The 19,443-nt window shown below is 39.2% G+C and overlaps 1 protein-coding gene across 3 annotated transcripts in view; it reads right to left on the bottom strand.

Moving 5' to 3' along the window:
• LOC108666900 (RNA binding protein fox-1 homolog 3) overlaps nt 1–18,664 on the bottom strand; it is a 105,957-nt gene extending 87,293 nt beyond the window's left edge. For 2 of the 3 annotated variants that reach the window (XM_047883682.1, XM_047883684.1), the window contains exon 1: nt 18,492–18,664. The gene's annotated coding sequence lies outside the window, so the exon portion shown is untranslated. Of the gene's footprint in view, nt 1–16,669; nt 16,721–18,491 lie in introns of all 3 variants that reach the window. The other variant, XM_047883685.1, reaches the window with a different exon arrangement.
• Between the last annotated feature and the right edge of the window lie 779 nt (nt 18,665–19,443).

The following is a 19,443-nucleotide window of genomic DNA, read 5'->3' as shown; positions in this document are numbered from 1 at the left end:
AGGCGAGTTTTTCCAAGTGAAGTCAATTCCCAACAAAGCTTTCGAAAGGGCGACAAGAACGCGATGGTGAAACCATGAACCTTGAAGTTCCAACACTTTCGTTTCAAAAGAATGTTCAGACGTCACCGAAGAGTGTGGATGAGCCGAACTATGAAACTCTAAATTTGCTGGTCTAATTGTGATACCCGCAAAAATTATGAAAAAAATTCGAAACGCAATGAAAGAAATAACTCCAGACAGGGCGGTAGTATATTGGCATATACAACTACAACTTCACAATGAGAAAGTCTACAGAACATCGGGAAACAGTTAACTACGTTAGCAAAGCATGCGTAGTGACAATTTAACAAGGTAAACGTTTTCTGTGCACCAACTTGTTCGAAACAATCTCGGCACGTAAAACTTTCCTAACTGTTAAATAACAAACAGTACCACAACCAAGAAGTGTCACGACAAAATATCACCGGGTAAATGTCACTGATGTCACAAAATGAGTTATATTAATGGTACTGGAAAATACAGGTGGTACAGTTACGCAGCAACGTTGTAGGGCGATGGGTCAAATGATCAAGGCCAGCGATAAGCTACATGTGGCACAAGGCTCTCCAGAACATGGCAACACTTCCATCGAGGTCTGAGTACACTCGTTATGGCGAGTCCAAGTTCTGGCGTGCGTATTGCAGCAAGTTAAGCGCACGTTTTCCACGTGAGCGAGTTTGACCGAAAAGTGATTAGGAGCGAAAAAATCATTAGCGCAAATTCGCAAGTCAATTTTACATCACAGCACAAGTTAGAATGCAGTAAATTTGAACGAAGTGAGAACGCAAAAAAATTACTCTGGCTCTAAAAAGTATTAACAATAAACAATATAAAGTTTTGCGTGAATGTTTTGAAATGCAGGAAGCTTCAAGAATTTGAAGGAAAAAACAATACCAAATATCAGCGAGATGGAACTCATAGAGATGCTGTACTGCCAGTACGCTACAGTTACATTTACAATACATTAGAAGAATGACGTTAACAAATTGAAAGATTTCTAATGGCCGCCTAATTTCACGGCGGTGACGATTTCACTGCTGGACAAGCTGCGTATCAAGAAAGTTCAAGTAGCTCCATGGCTGACCAATGAAGAATTTCTCAGACGACAGTTATGTTGAAAGAAATCTACTCTAACAAGAGTAGACAAGCGCGCGCGTTCTTACGATAATGCGAGGCAGGTTGACTGGACTGCCAAACATCAATGCTGAAAATGTATGTTAATGACGGCGCAGAGAACCCAGGTGTTTTCGTCGAGATGTCCCGCTCGAAAGTAGCGCCATAACAATGCCTGGAATGACGTTCCGGTAAAAAAAGAACTATGCCACCGAGGCAGCTACTCTGACAGCTGGAGACCGAGGTGGTTGGTGAAGTGTGGTCACTATATAGAGTAGCCGCACAAAGATACGACAAAAACAATGAACAATGACTGAACTATAAACATTAAATGCAACAAACTGGACGGAATAAATTACAGTTTAATGTAGCACTATTTAATAAGTAAGAAAAAATTTAAAATAGCCTATATACACATTTAAAAAATCTCATTTTGAAGCCAAACGATGCCAACCTAAAGTATTAATATTGCCACAGGCATCAATACTTCAATAGACAACAGTATGAGATGTGAACGCGATCAGGAGACCGCAAGATCACAACAAGGACCCAGCTCAGTGGATGAGGTCAGTGTCACAGCAACAGGTTCCTCTGGACGCAGCCGCTACGAGAGCCGTGCCCTGGTACACGAGTGACCAGGTGTTACGATCTCTGGCAGGCAAGCAGAACAACTTTCAAGGCCAATATCAAGGTGCTCTTGCTTTCATCCCACTGCGTGTGCTTGCAATAGTTATTCGTTGAGGTAGAGATGTAACAAACATTGTATCTCTCATACATTCTTTGAGAGTACGAGATACATAGTGTATCTCATAGCATGAACAGGTCAGCGCGTTTGAGAAACAGCGTAACTTGGACAGATGAAGAAGATACGACAAACACAAAATTATTTTTTAATACGATTAAAATGTTGATTCCTTCAGTGACAATGTTACAATGTTAGAACTTCTATAACCTTACAGGCAGTTTAAAAACAAAGAAAATCTTTTCTTGATTAAATGCTACCAGTGTCAAATATTTGATACGTCAAACAGCTAACACTTACACGTTGCGTACGCTACGTGATCCGAAAGATGATTCATCAACTGCAAAATAGAACTTGAGAAAATGTAACATTCGTTGAGTAGATTTTCAGGTCATCTGATGAATTTTCTCATGAAATAACGTAACTCAAAAAATTATCGAATTCATCACAACGAAAAACAGATAAAGTGGAATAAGCCAGAGCAAGTCGACTTACACAGAAGTCAAATGTCCTCGATAGGTACTTGATACTTGATGCCCTCATGTCGAGGGCATCCGCGACACGAGAATGCCTGTGCTGTCACGTGACACGCCTATGGGATACGTAGCGCTTTGATACGCCGCATCACTATATTTCTCATTGTAAAGGATAGCACTGAATATTGAAGTCGCTCATCACGATACAATCGATTGCAAGTGCCACACAACATCAAAAAGCGGGCTAGGGAATTATTCTTCGTTATGTCCCTTATATAAAATTGTTTGAACATTATTAGCTCTTTGCGAAATGGTTACGAGTATTAATATAAGTAATAGTGCATTCGAAGTTCAGTTTAAAGAAAGTACCATAAACCTCGTGTACAAAATGACTGGCTCCGCACAAGAATTTCTTCAGAAGCAATAGAAGTGAAAACCAAGGAGTGCGCTATGGCTGAAGAAGAGCACCAAAGCAGCAGTCTAGATCGCAACAGGATATCTAATTGCTCAGGACCAGACAAACGAAGACTGAGTAGCAGGAACAAGGGAGCTCTGTTGCCGGCCTGAAGCACGCAGTCTTCAACCTTCGGGAAATGAGTCGGCGAGACCAAGGGCTCTAACTAACATCACTAGTCGAGTTACCTCAAAAAACACTAATATTTTATTCACGTCAATTACTGATTGCACTTATGTGTGAAATGATGAAATGTGCAACGATTAACACGTACTCTGAGAAGCTCTACAAGCTTCTCTAGCATGAGAAGCTCTGACAAACATTGAAAAGATCACAAAACTATCAAACTGCTTCGTAGTATGCTTGTTTGACAGACTATTAAGTAGTACCTACCAGGCAATGACAAAGACATAGCAGGGGCAGGCAATGACAAAATATATAGAATCCCGTCATAATGACTGGAAATCTTATCTAACAGCTACTTAGCATACATAAGCCTGCAGCGGGCAGAGAAAGACGAGTGTTGTAAGATGTTAGGATACGAGTTTCACAAAATGGAATTCAAGACAAAAAGTAATTATTACTGGACATTGCAATGGTGCATATTATTGATATTAATATAACAAGCGCTCAACACTAGCTTGCGTTTCCTTGCCATTGTTCATATCTTTTAAAAATGCATGACCAATGAATCGGTTAGATCAGCAGACGAAACGACACCGGCACGAATGAAGTCACTGATTTCTAAGTTCCTTTCCTTGCACTTTCCAAGAAGCGTCTAGTCATATCAGTCGAGAGATGACCGCGCAGCAAAATGTCAGATGTTGTTTTCTAAGGAAGTATATTTCTTGGTATAGCTCTGGTGACGTTTATTTAAGCACGTTTGATGCGATGTTTCAATCACAGATATAAAATATTGTTGTTCTGTTTGTTAACAGCAACCATCCTCGTGTCTACTAATTAAGTTGATCAGTAGTAATTTCTCTGTCAGCTGAGATAGCTGTTTATGCCGCAACTTGGCATAAACAGTATAGTAATTTGGTAAGAATTTATAGTATAGTAGTAATTTTGGTAAGAATCCGCGTCGTTAAACACGAGTATTACATCCAAAACTAAAGAAGGCTCACAACCGAGTTGAGATACATATATACTACATATCTCCAAGTTGACATATAAATAAATATTTCTCTTCATGATAAGAGGAGGCAAGGTATAACTTATAAGTGAGGATGGAGAAAGTGCAAGAATCGTTGAGTCGTGGGAAACACACGAGATAGAGAGCCTCTTCCCTCTCACCCGCGTGATGGTGAAGCCTCGCAGTAAAAACAGCCCCTACCCACAGTCCCTTTATATTTCCCCTCAATTCCTCCCTTCAATTTCTCCTACCTCGGCGCACTTCGTCGCTCCAGCAACCAGTAATTACGAGACACAACTTCGCTGGCAGTACTGCGACTAACCAAGCGTATATTTGTCTTAAACATTTTCTTAGATTTCAGTGAGTAAAGCTTGTATTGTAATAATTTCTTACACACAAACAAAGTCCATTTTATGATATCATTCCATATATCAGCAATCAAGGTTTTTTCTGTCATGAAACACAAAGCCTTTACAATAGGAGACTAAAATTAGGAAAATTTCTCCAATTGCAAGCAAGAGGGCAAAAATCCAAAAACAAATTCCTCCAATTGCAAAACAGTAAACGATGATAAAATAGAAAGAATTGTACATTTGCAAAAAGAGTTTTTCGTCCCAGACTCGTTCCATAAATTGTGCTAAATATTCGTTCCGATAAAATAATTTGGAATGCAAAAAGGTAGAGAGTATAAGCTTAAAGTAAAGTTTCTAAGGCTTACAATGGATGATCATTCTAAATGTTACGCCTTGTTCCTAATGCAGCGAGACGCACAGCATCTTCATAAAGGCTTCTTGCAGAAGGTTATAGTGCATTGCTGGTGAGCGGGGCCGTTGAGCAAGAGCGTAACGAGGAATGCTTGATAATTAGGGTTCCAGCAACGCATCTTCAGCACAAAACAAAGGCACTTCGACACGCAACACGCTAAGACGCAAGGAACCTATTAACTGTAGGATGCATGGCCGGTACACACAGAGCCTCGAATGTGCCACTATATTTAGTTTTGACATACAAAGTTATGAACACACATCAACTTCATTTCCTCAAACTGGTACTTTTATTTGGGCAAGTAAAATTCGTATATAACGTTATTACAATAGCATGTTAAGTGTTGATTCCTGAACTTAGTTTCCACTAAAAGGTTTTTCGCAGAAATTCCACGACGATTAAGTCATATAAATTACGTATAACATGTGCTATAAAATAGCATAGATGTAAAACTTTCGATATTATTTCATCGATATCGCATACCGAGGAAATGAACACATGCACACTGTGAAATCGTTAGATTTCCTCACTGAACATTCAGCTAGTACGAAAGCTATACTTTTTGTACGAATTCCGTCGTAAAAACACACTACATTAGCGAACAATTACAACGCGAAGGGAAAAAAGCTGAGAAATTCTATTATTGTCACGGATGAGCAATCATCAAGTGAAGTAGGGGCTGGGGTGACGAAACTACGTACGCACTATAATGAAACGAGGAGGGGTGTGTAGGGTGGGCTTGAAAGTAAAAGTAGGACGAGTAGAGGCCACGCATAGCTATGATGGCCGCTCAGCATATCCTGAACTCGAGATGCAGGAGATATGCCTGCGTTATGCTTATCCGGATGTTAGAAGTACCAGTAGAAAGCCATTCGGGTTTCAATGGTAGAACTTGGTATGCTCGGTTTCTCTCCTTGGTATTCCAGCATTGTGCATCGAAATACCCTGAAGTGAACAGGATCTACGAACAAGACTGAGATCTAAACGGAGAATAGAAATTACATGTTCATGTTAAAAATTGACTGTATCTGCAGTCTGCACGACTCAGTTGTTGACACACAAACTTGTCATGAACATGCTACTGGCGTCATCGGAGGTTTCATCCGTCATGTATCTCATTTCTTTCAAGCGAAAATGTTGGCAACATTGAATAATAAAAAGAATGAATCAATATTACAGAACAGAACAGTAATATTGAACGGTAAGTTACATAAGTGCATGAATTGGAGAACGAATTTTAATTTGAGACCAGTTTAAATAGAGCCAAGAACAAGAGGCTATAGCGAGCACAATAATTAGAAGACATGCGTTAAGCAAAAAAAAAAAAGATAAAAAAGGAGAACAACTATCATAATTACACACGAGCATACACCAAAAGTAGAAATAAATTAAATTTTGCAGTTGAGAGAAGATTTCGCTGCGTTCCCACCTCTTGTTGCGCAACGCAAGACTCGCAGAGCTTCGGCCCGACCCTCGGCCACTGACACAGGCTAACGGTTTCTAGGCATGCACTTGAATATCAATTAGAAGCGTCCGCGGTGGACGTCTAGTCTTGGCATACTCACGTCTAACAAAAAAATTATAAAAAAATCTAGCATATCGTATCATTTGTTAAAAACACAACGAATAATAAAAAAATGCCTTTTCATACTGCCTTATTATGTTCTTCAATAAATGTATTGTCTATAGCAGCAGGGCTTTCATTTTACCACAATTCACTTACAACCTCGTGACAGTCTAGTAAATAGTGTGCTGAGTAATGTTACGTAGAGTTGAATATTTTACAGTTATTGACTGCACCTACTGTAGCAGCAATTTATTCACGATTGACATGAATACTTGGTCAATTGCACAAGCCAGAGGGCAGCGCAGACGTGTGTATGAGATAAGCAGCACAAGCGTTCGTTATCTCCGTTATCAGTACTAGTATGGGCGGTCAAGTGGCGTTAACAACAATAGAGGCCCTTGTCACGGACTGATGAGTTAGATAAGAGCGGCGGTGTTTCAGCGTCGAGTCTTGATGCGAAGAGATACGCGATAAAACGCGCGTGCCGATACACCAAATTAATTATTCAATGAACACCGTAAAAAAGCACTAATTATCAGCATTTGCATGATGATTTTATCGTTTTAGACTAGTCTCACAGAATAGACAAAATTGATGATTGCACGATTTTCTCTGACATGGCCTCGAGAAAAGGCAAAACCATGCTAGTCTTTCATCTTGCTTATAATATGTGACACGACGCAATAAATTGTGACAGTCGCCCTTCATATGATCTAATAAGTGAACTCTAAGTAAATATTTTCAAAATCAAACTGAAACGTGCAGTATTTTCTGCATGTCGGTATATTGTTAGAGTGCAGCGAACCAGTGCATGGGACATGAGCGCTGCACAGGAAGAGCCTGAGTGCTGTCAACCATGCACCACGAGTTAAGGTAATCAAGAACAAATTAAGTGAAGGTTATTCTGAACCAACATGAAGCAAATAGTTGGTGATCAGCGATACACGCCCACTGCCGTTCTTTGTGCCGCCGCACAATAAAACATCGATCACACAACACTGACAAAAAAAAAAAAAACATTATAACGCGGTTCATCTTTGTGGTCGCACGACACAAAAAATTCATCAATCCCCGTAGAGATTTCATATAATGAGAAAATATAGCGTAATTCTGATGGCGTGGCTGTCGTAATCATCACGAAATAATTTGCAGGCAATCATAGCACGAAGGTTATGGCTATTAAAGACTAATTTGGCGAAATTAATTGCTTATTTGGAGGGAGAAATGCACTCCACTGGGATCGTAGTATGTAGGGAACTAGTATTCAAGCATGGTATGCTTCGTGGTATTTAGGAGAATTCATGTTTTGTCAATAGACGGTATAATAAAAATATGAGAGAATCTTGTTATGGAAATAATTACGCATTAATTGTATCAACACTTTGGCAAAATACATTAGTAGAGGCAAAAAAGGATGCTACACCTTTTCAAACATTAATGCTTTGATGCAAACATCAAAGCATTAGGTCTTAGGCCTCGTGGAAGAGTCTCAATTAATCTACAAGACTTCTCGCAGATCGGGACTGGTGCTTTATTGATTGAAGAAATTAAACTTCAATTATAACCATGTTGAAGTTTTCATCGTTGAATCAGTCGGGTAAGAGCATAAACAGGATCTTTATGAGAAACCTTAGAGCGCTCAGTACAGCGGATGACAATCATCTCATAACGAACTGACACATAAGCTCGTTCGCCACTTGACAAAATGAACTCGCAATGGCCCCTGAGAGCAAGTTTACGGAAGCAATCCTGAGATGGAAAAGTAGTATATGAGATACGAAACCCAGCGCCCGTAAACGTCATGCCAAGCCATTCGCGACATGCAGCCAATGCCTCTCAGCACTGACTGCATTGAAAAAGTGGGAACTTCAGTCAAAACTTTAGTACTAACTAAAATTTTCTCATGTTAAGTCTTGGTCAAGCAATGAATTGAAATGCATACCAGAAGCTGAAACTAAGGTAATAAGCTTGACAATTGATTAATGTTGTTCACACAGGCAAGACATCGTAGCATGGAGCTATACGCCATGGTGCCTCATCTAATTTACCGAGACGCTCCATTCATGATCCGTACAGGCGCGCGTAATACGAAAGCGACAAGGTAAACACATTTACGCGTATCTGCATGGAGCCGCCCCGTGGGCGTGCCTATTTACAGAGAGACGAGGGCAAATACAGAGAGCGCAGCTTCGTTCCATCACCGACGACACGCTCATCTTGATCAATGCTTGCGTTCTGGCCCGGAAAGACTACACGCCTGCTCGCTAGGCTGCACAAATACAAGCCACGTATAATGTCGAGCCTCGATTCCTAATTAAAACCAAGTAATGTCAGGCATGAATGTAATTAAACTCATGAACATAACAGGCTTGAGTACGATACCCCGTTAGAGTTATATTACTACACGCGAAAACGAGGATGCTATTCCCGAACATAGAATAGCCCTTCGTTGCTTCGTAATAAAGATTTTTAGTCTGTTTACGCGGGATTTCTGTTAATTACGGAGCATGGATTGTTGGATGCATGCGGAATTTCATTACAATTCCCTGTTTTGAGAACGAATGTATGAATCCAATCCGGCGAGCAGCCGAGCATGAATCTTGACACCAATTTGCAAATGACCTGTCAAGATAACAATTTCATCAAAACAATTAGAGGGTTAAATAAATACTACTTCAACCTGAAAAGTTGAGGTTCATAAATTCATAAGCAGTTTAATACTCAGTATATCCATTGCGTTATCCAACAATCCTTCAACACGGTTTTTTCCAGCATTTTAAAGAAATAAGCCGTTTTGTTTTTCTCAGAAAAGATCCATGAACAAATTTCAACTGATTTCCCTTCAATTCCCAGATTCATTCATTCGCTCGATTATTTACATAATTAAACATTATGTACTATAATACCGTACAATGATTTATATTTCTTGAATATCTCTATTCAGAACCTAGTCAGGATTAAAAAGAAATAACAAAGGTGTGGTGAGGTCATCAGCAGTTCTTCAAGCAGCGTGCTTATATATAGATATTTTTTAATGCATTCGGCAGAATCCCTTTCCTCGAGATATGAATGACAAAGCACTTTCTCTCGTGACTTGTCTAATACCTAAGGAAATATGAATCGAGAAAGCATTTTGACTTCATAAATATATTTAATGTCTTTGTTAGCCAGTTCGCCAATATAACGTTTACTCCTCGACTCATCTAAGTTCACCGCAACCTCATATCATTCATCAGATTAATTATCGCTAAGCTAACTACGAATGAAAATTAATCCCTCGTGTCCCCGGTAGGGATATTTTTGTTCGTCTTTCCAGGCTTCTTTCGAGGCCAGTGAGGCAGACCATCACATAAATTGAGCCATCCTCCACAGCAGAGACGTTCTCCTCCACATTTTGACGGCCCTGCGTCGTGAGTAGGTCATTCCACGACATCAGGCAAAGCCGACGACAAAGGGACCACAAGTCCGTAAGTTAAGGTTCAGGACGCTGTTAAAGTTCACGAAGCATTAGTGTCAGGCAGCAGTAAACGAAGGCCGACGGCATATGGCGGTGCCAGTGAACTCAGTTCCCTAACGACTGCTAATAACTCGCTATTTTTTCTGAGCAAATGCAGATCACCTGCGTCACTAAAGGTCTACATTCCGAGAGTGATTTAGTGGTTTTTAAACAAAAACCACTAAATGCAACTATACATCGCCATATACGAACTGAAAAATCAAAGCAGATTTAGAGTGGTATATACATTTATAATTCATATCGAAAATAATCTCCTTTGATTAAATAGCGGAGAAAACTGGAAGCCATGTTAAAATAAATGACACAAAAAAAAAACAAATCCCGGAGTCATAACAACGTAATCGGGACACGACACCAAAAAGGAATTTTTTTCGAAAGATCGCAGTCTCGAGTATAAGAGAAACGAAATCAAACATAACAAGCCTGTCAGAATTAAAAAAAGGAAGAAGCGAAGGAAGCCGCTAAGTGACAGTGGTGAACGACAGGCCTGCAGCGGCGTGAGCTGGGCAGTCCCCTCACCACCGTCCCTAAAATAGATAAGCCTTGTGACAAGCATCGCACATCACTGTACGTAATCATGCCACCGCGCATCACTACTTTACTGCCTTTGTGACAACACTCACAACGCGCCGCTCTCTGCAACTGAAGACGGTCCCGCACTCACAACGCGCGGCTCGCTGCAACTGAAGACGGTCCCGCACTGTGCACTGGCAAGTGACGATCTGACGACCGCACTCCGTAAGGACTACACTGACGATCCGAAAAAATGCAACATAGGAGAAGCTGCTGTCAATAGGCGACTTCAATTTGTCCTGATGATCACTGACGTTATGACACACTTCTGAGTACTGAATTATGCATGCTTGCAAGTAATCAATACACAAACGACGAGGTTTGCCGAATCAGTTTACAGTAAGAAAACTGCGCGAAAATAGATCTAGGCAAGAGCAAATGAAATAATGCTAATAGGATAATGCAAAATGTAGAAATTAGGATTCACAGCTAGAAACGGTCAATAAACCGCATGACATTGTTTTTCTCATTAAAACATTCTTATTTCATATTATGCAAGATCCTGAATTCTCTTATCATCATTGGAATCTTTCCAAGACATCACTTTTCAGTTTCGCAATTATCGATATCGATCATGAGAATGAACTGCAATAAAGCACACGAGGTAGGTAATAATGTAATATATATGCAAGATACTTTTTCGATCAGCGCGGATCCCAAAAATCTGTAATGAATACGCTGTACTCGTCGTTTGTTTAGTCTGCTTTTACAATCTAACATTTGCCTTATAACTGGAGATCGGTTGTTCGTGTTCTGAACTTGATCAACTTTAGAACTTACGCGAACGGTAGGGCATTCACAACACCGATTCACACGAGGCCACTGCCGAGAAGTGAAGTGAGTGAGAGTCGCGAGCAAAAAATGAATTTACCCTGGATAGTTCGGCTTTACTCGGTGGAACGCAGAGCCAAACTGCAAATAGGATTGGCGTCGTAGGGCGACAAGGCATTTCGTCTCCATTGATTTGCCAATCTCGCGACTCTCAACACGAAACTCGCAGAGGCGGGTATACCCGTATGGGGTCGAGAAAAAATCCTCATCACATCGACATTGAAAGACAAATCCCTCGCAAACAACGCATCAAGTTATTTTTATCGATAGTCATTCTGAAAAAAAAACGCGCTACACGTTGTGTTGCTTGTGCGATGTACGAAAATGGATGAGTAGAACAAATGAGAAAGTAGAAATTATTAAGCTTATGCGTAAATAAATAAACGTAACAGTGTATAGTGAGTTCTCTATAGTCAGAAAGAATTTTCGCCCCAAAAATTATCACCGCTATGGCGCTATTAACAAATTTAGGAGCCTCATCTTGAGAAAAAAAAAACATTACCAAACTCATAAGAAGAACGGGTGAGCTAAACCGAAAGATCAATCAAGGACGAAAGTTCAATTCAAACAACCGAGTGGCGCTTCTTGTGCTGCGAACTAAAGATGGTATTAGTCAGATCGGAGCAGGATTTATTAACACGGGTGGCTATCAAGGGTGATGAACATGTGAAGCGGTGCAAGGGTTTCAAATCCAAGCATAGAGAACCATGCCTCTGCACGGTGATGATCAGACTGTTTGTAGGTCAAACGTGGACGACGAAAAAAATCAGTCAAACGCACATTAAGATGACGCGATGTAATGAAGTTCAATAAAGCTTCCTTCACGACCACACAACGGGGAAATACTACAAAATATACACTTAAAATTAATATAGACCAATCGAGAGAGAAAAAAAATACTAGAGATGATACGTCGGAGTTTTCATAGATAATGCCGAAATAAAACGGTAAATTCTTGAGCCATGTACCTGTTTATAGTTAAGAAAAGAAAAAGAAGTCAAGTACTGTATTCATAAAACGGTGAAGAAAACAGAATACGTTGTTATACCAAGACTATAATTTGAAAATACAGGAAGTAGACTGATAAAACTTTAGCTAAGTGTTCACACGGGCAGAGAATTTCAGCCAGTGCCTATTACTGTAATTGGTTTGACCTGCTGAGGCACGAATATGCCTGCAGTCCAAAACTCACGCTGATACTGGCAGTTCGTTCACTCATTTGCCTCTCGTTTTGGCGACGCTTCTCATTACAAGGAGTATCGGAGACATTGCTACGCATTTTCTAGCGGCAATTAATATTTTGTGAACAATCATACATGAAACGTAAATAAATTAAATATCTAGAGTAGGTAATAATAAACAGGTGGAACGAATTTAATTATAATATAAACCTAACCTGACAGAATTTATCCTAGATAAAGCATCTCAGTACAGAGCTAAATATTATTTGATTAAATTTAAAGTCAGACAAAATAAGAGTTTCTCATTACTTATAAAAACATGTGACAACCAAAAGTAAGACAAGTTTCGAATTACAGGTGAAATTTGAACGCTTCCATTTCCTATGCAAATGAATATCTCTTTAAAATCACAACTATAATAGTTGTACAAGTCGGAACAACCACATCAAAGGACCAGGAAAGAACGCCGCATATCTTACAAGAAAGGTCGAATTTTCTCTCTCGAGCATCGACGCTAATTAGCCAGCGATACCAATTAAGAGCTCTTATTTTATAGCCAGCCACGCGGCGGGCATGCCGCACTTATCTGAGCGTAGCATAAAATAAGCTCTAATTAATGGCAAATTCAACACTTGTGACGCGCATAACTGATGGAGCGGCGCTCCCGAGGCTTCATCAAACAGGCGCATCGCACCTCCATTGACAGACAACGCTTTGTTGCGTATTTACACTCAGTGAAATGATTGTGACTTTGTCCAATTAGTGATAAACTTTTTGCTCTTGTGTGGGTAACCATGAACCAGTTTGTCCCGGGAAAAGGGCACTTTCTGCTTCGCGCAGAAAGTGTGTCACTATTTGAACAATATTAAACATTTATTTCGTTCAGCGCACCGCCACGGTCAAGCATCTTCCCTCATGTCTGGTGGTCGCTCTAGAAGACGATGCTCTTCTTCCGCGTCGATAAGTGTAAATTGATTTTCTTTTTCGCGACCCAAATTGCAATTGTTATACCGCTGCAGAGTGGAGAATGAAAATAGACGAGCAAGAGAGCAACCGTTATATTAGTATTGCCTGAACGCTGCATCTTGTGACGCATTGTAAGCAATTACATTAATATAAGCAATTAAATAAGCTTTTTTTTACAAGAAATAGATCATTCATACCGAAGACAATGGTTTTAAAGTAAAAAAAAAACATGATAGGCGTAATATTTTTGATAACCTCTTCAAGTACGAGTATCAGAATCAAGAGGCGCGAGGTAACGAGAAACTAGCTCATAAATTCACACACAAGAAATATTCTTGTCGCATAACTTAAATAACGCAGATGTTACAAAAGATGAATGAATCTAATTAGAAAATCGATTACGCAGGATAATCGCGCAAATTTTTCCCTAAAGACAGATTAAACTTTTAGTTCCTAGATCAGAAAAGTAGCAGGAACGTTGCCAGCGACAGATGACGATAAAACGTGTTTGATTGTGAGCCCAATAAATTGGTCAATATTAAACAAATAAACCGCGCTTTGAACTTGCAACCTAATAGAGTTCACAGAACCCTGAGGCCAAGCAGCGCCAGCAACGAACATCGCTCATAAGCCTCTCTTATACCAGGATTAATAACAGGATCAAACAAAAAAATTGTTGACACAGAAGCAGTTTGCGAATAGACCCTAAAGAGAAAAATGGACACGTTACAAAAATCAAACACGCAGGGAATATCCGCAAACAACATTTTAACTGGCAATTTTTTGCATGTAGTTTAGAAACAAAATAGCTTATGAGGCAACTGCAGGAGGATAAGGAAAACTGGGATTTAAAGGGGGTGCACGAAGGGAAAAGGGATATATCTGAACAATAAATTACCAATCACGAACTGTCTAAAATTTGCCCACGAGTACAACAAGCAGATTCCATCAAAATGAAATATAGTCTACTGTTAAGTCGGAAATTATGCGAAGACGCAACAAAGTTTAAGCAAAGCGACGAGAGGAGTGAGAGAGGCACACACACAAGAGGGCAATGTTGTGGCAAGACGGCGTTGTGTTTACAGACAATAGCCGGGGCAGTGGCGCTGACTCACAGAGGCACTGTGCCAAAGAGGAGACACCTGAGGGGAGCTAGCTGGTCCCTCTCGTCACCAACGAAGCCCGGTGAAAAAGTAACGCGCAAGAAAAAAACGCCGTAAGAACCTCGCTGAGAGCCCTAGCGAGATAGTGCGTGACGCTAAAAACCAGCTTTCGCTGAGTGCGCAAGAGAAAGAAGCGTCGTTTGTTTGTAACGAGACTTAAGCAGCAGACACGTGGGCAGCATCAACGAGTATATATACTCGTTAAAATGAAGTTGTCTTTTATAAAAACGCAAAACGCAGTTCAAAAACACAGTTCAGAAAAGAACTCAGTAACTGTAAGTGACTCCGTCTTCACGTTATTACAACTGAAAATAAAGTTTGCTACGACCAACTTAAACCTGGACTTGTTCAATGAAAATTTCCATGAGAAATATCCCGGTTTCTACAAACACATGTATATTCTACGCATAAATATATTGCTGTGGGAATGACATGAAGCTACAACCGCGTTTGTTGATACTAACGAGAGATATTTTTAGGAACGACACCGATTCGCACTGTACAGCCTTTGGAAATTTGATGCAAACTATCAGCCTAGATGTTACCGAAACGAATAGCGTAAGAATACAAAATATTTTCACAAGATTGCAATACTTAAGCTTAAACGTGCTGGTGGTCACGCATAACAATACAAAAAATGACAGAATTACGTAATTATCAGTCTGTATATAAACGACTGTAACATAGCAGTGATCTTACATCAGATCTGGCTCAAACTCTGTATTTTTCCTTTTAAAATTGAATTCGAACTTCATCGTCTTGTCATGCTCTTTATTGCCTCACACATTCACGTTTAATACCAAAAAGTGGTCTGTATGATGTTAAAAATTCCGTAAAACCTACAAGCAAACACGACTAAATAATAAGAAAACACGTGGCTACATCCATGACAATGAAAAAAATCTTCTCCAAGATAACACTTAATCAGGGCAATCGAAATATATATAAAGCATAGGTACAAGTTCGGCGCAGAGCATGAACACCTGAGCAGGGGCTCAATCAAGTCACAAAGATTTGACAAAACTTAAGAATCGTGTCAGTATTTTATTCACTTCTATGGATTTCTAGCGAAAAATGAAGAGGACCACCGACTGAATGATGAGCTTCTGAATAATTAGGAGGCTGGCGCAAAAATCTATCGAGCAAGCTTTCAAACCATGAGACATACACGAGTGACCTGCACGGTGACTGTTAATGGCAATATCTTAAAAGTAGAAGAACAACGACTTGTGTCAAATCTAGAACTGATATTGTGGTCATGTCTAAATCACTCTGAGTTGACGGTTGGTCATTTAGAATACGAATAAAAGTTCAAGAAGCAATTCAAGAAGTTAGCATAACCGAAAGTAGCAGGTGAAAACGACGTGAGGATAAATATGCCGAAAAGCGACCTCGCAATTAAATACAAGGATATCAGTACCACAGACGAATAATTAAAATATTACGATGGTATCGATGACACCAAAGGAGGTTTCCAATAAACGACAAACTAACACCCTAAAATATGAGATGCATCCAAGTTATAACCGTACATGGGCTCCGCGAATGGAGAAGAGATAGAGATATAGGATACGCAGACAAGAACGACTTTCGGGTACGGTCTTAAACCAATTTCATAGCTGAAAAATTTTCTTGTGCACGAACTGAATTGCTAAAAACAGCATCAAACGTTTTATAATAGAACAAAAGGCCTCAATAACCCAAGAACCTGATAGTACAAGCATTGTGCCCATGCACTATGCAAGATAAAACTGCTCTCAACAAATGCACAAGGAAGAGCAACAAGCCACATTACACATGATCAAGTCAACTGTCAACATGCTAGGTAATATTGGGTTGTTAACTTCAGATGAAAACATACAATCACATGCTCATGTTAGTCCAGCGTCGTTCACTTTAAATTATTTCAGCTTTGACGAGATCTCCAAGCGAGTCTCAACAATTTCCGATTATTGGTCAACACAACAAATCACATCAGCAGCCAACAAGACCTCTTGCAGAAGACCAGTTATGTAAATAAAGCAAGTAACCCTGAAAGAAAAACTCCCGTTTGTCACAGCAAGCCTCGAGCAGCATCCAGAAACAATAAGTGAAGTCAAATCAAACATCACTAAACAGAATTTTGGAGCAAGCAAGTGCCTACGTACCCTAATGGACCTTCCTTAAGTCAACACCTTGCGTCCATCGCCAATACGTACCTGTAACACATCAACCTCAGTGCATTACAACAGCATAATCAAATACACATATATTTCAAACCTCAACAAATGAAGTTTTCTAATAAAACCCACAACAAATGCTATTCATATTCTTATTGAAAAAAGGTTTGAATCAGAGGGCATCCTGTCCCATTATTGGCTACAGAATTTAGAAGCATTTCAAGTTCAAGGGTTAGATTAGATAATTTGCCATATTTCTGAGATAAACTGCAAATCAGCACCCCTATCCCTCGAATTAACTGCCAATATAGACAGACCGGGTACAATTGTGATTTACTAGAAAAGTGTATCAATGAATTTTTAAAGAGATTCCATAATAGGTCTTCTCATCCAATGCATGTATATATATATATATATATATGTTCATCTATTAACCCTTTCAAATGTCACTATGTTCCCAAAGAATATCAAGACAACTACTTATATGGAAACCTCAATTATTGTTTCTGATTTAATAATTATCAAGGAATTGAAGAGGCTCCAAGTATTGTTTGATCTTTTTGGGTGTGCAAATTACTACCAAACAGTAAAATTAAATTTAATTGAGGAATACCTGTATTTCTAAGCACTGGTCCAGAATTTAAAAAAACTCACAATAGGTTCATTTAAAAATTAGAACACAGATGATTTATTATTTTCAAAAACTTCTAACATGAATGCTAATTATTATGGAATATTTCCTTAGAGGCATAGCCTCCTTCAAAAAATAAGATTACTTCCAAAACAAATTGTAAACAAACTTTGCTCACAATACTAAGTTCAATTTGAGAAGAGAGACTAGATATAGATTTGCCAGCATATACATAATTGGATGAAAACGTGAGCAATAATGAAGTGAAGATATTTGTAAATCATTATATTTTTGCCATCCTTCAGTTGTGCTGCTTAGCTGTTATGCCAATACAATGAACAAAGAATATATTATTTAGAATGAGTCTCTAATAAGGAGATTCACAGCAGTTTTTTCTATTGTTAGCATTTGATAAGGAAATTATACAATCACACACACAAAATGAGTTCTGAGAAGTGTGAACCCTTATTAGTATAGCTAAATAATAAATGTACTCCAAGACACAACTATTTTTATAACATAGTACGTATTTGCATTAAATTTATAAGCACGCGATATAATCAGAACTAATTCAGATGAAGAGAAACTAAACGAAGAATCAATGCCGTAGTGCTCTAAAGTGAAATCTTACGTTTGTCAAATTTCATTTTTACAAACGTAATCAGGGTGATGACATTTTTCCGCTTTGACCACACTTTAAAACTTCTCCAACGACGGTGTCGTGAAATAAAAACCTATACTTCGACGATGTCGAAAAATTAATCTCATACTTATATTCTGTGGAAAGAAGCGCAGACAGAACATCAGCCGTTTGAAGCCGAACTCACATAAACGGGACGAACACGCACGCTAACTCGAGTCCGCAAGCGCACACGCGCTTCAATCCTTCACGCACACCCAGTAAGCCGAATCGCTACTTCAACACTCCTAACGCAATTTACTAAATAAACAAACGTTTTGAACTCAATGCAAGAAAAAAAATAATTCAAAATTTTAAAGCTGTAGCTAATAATACCACTTGTGCATTAAAACGCGCTCTACAGTCTAACCTAGTTAACTAAACCATGGTGATATGAATAATGGGGGTGGATACAGAAACAAGGATGAAGGAAGCAAGTCGAAACGCATGCACATCAAGGTTATGTTGGTTAAGAAGTGCTTAAAGTATTTCAAACTTACAGGGTAGTAAGCTTGGTGGACCTGCGGCGGCAGGGGAAATACGCTTGATCCCCACAGTTTGCCGGTTATATGAGACTTTAGACGAATAAAAATTCTGGCCACCTCACTGTGGCTTGACTAGAGTTTTGAGTATTTGGAGAAGTTGCTGCGTGCGTCCTCACTCTGTGCACTCTCTAGCGTCACTAAAACGCCGCACTACACACACCGATCAATGGCGCGCAATGCCAAACACTGCGATAGTATCTAGTTCGAATGTTTTTCCTTAAACTACATGAATTGTGTAGTCTAATTCCGAAGTCATGGCGATATTAGATTTCAAAAGCTGATTTAAAACCAATTTAGTTTCAATAAAAGTCTATTTGAGGCAATTAAAGAAACGCGTATTAATCCTGGAATTTTACGGATGAAAACATTTAAAGTACATACTGCGGTAAATTGAAGTCACAGAAAATTACGGAACGCGGGAATGAGACAAACTCTATGCTCTACATAGACGTCATGTAATAGTGTGTACAGTAAGATCCATCACCGCATTCACTGAAGGCTATTCAAAACGCACGTTTTTTAGGCTCAAACCATTCAATCTGCATGGAAGAAATGGTGCAACCCGAGTGAGTCATTTATGAATACTTCGTTTGGAATCTCTGATACACAATTTTGTTTGAACTATAGTTATCTTGTCTCTCTATAAAGTATTAAGTCTTCCATTAAATCTAAAGCTCCTATAAAATTGATAGCGCTAAATTCAGTTGATTACATTTTAATAAAATGAGAACAAATAAAATAAAAAAAAATCCAAAATTTTCCTAACCCTTGCCGAAATTTATTGCAATAACCAATTTCTGTATGTTATCAACGTTCTCTAAGATAGAGTTACAACCCAATAGATCAAGTTATCAACGGAACGTTTATAATGCAACATTATTTCGCGACCACACGTTTTCCGCGCTAT

Source organism: Hyalella azteca, unplaced genomic scaffold (genome assembly GCF_000764305.2).
Source record: "Hyalella azteca isolate HAZT.00-mixed unplaced genomic scaffold, Hazt_2.0.2 contig13460, whole genome shotgun sequence".
Classification (NCBI taxonomy): Eukaryota; Metazoa; Arthropoda; class Malacostraca; order Amphipoda; family Hyalellidae; genus Hyalella; species Hyalella azteca.
Note: the sequence above shows the minus strand (reverse complement) of the source record. Positions and strands in the feature narration are given on the sequence as shown.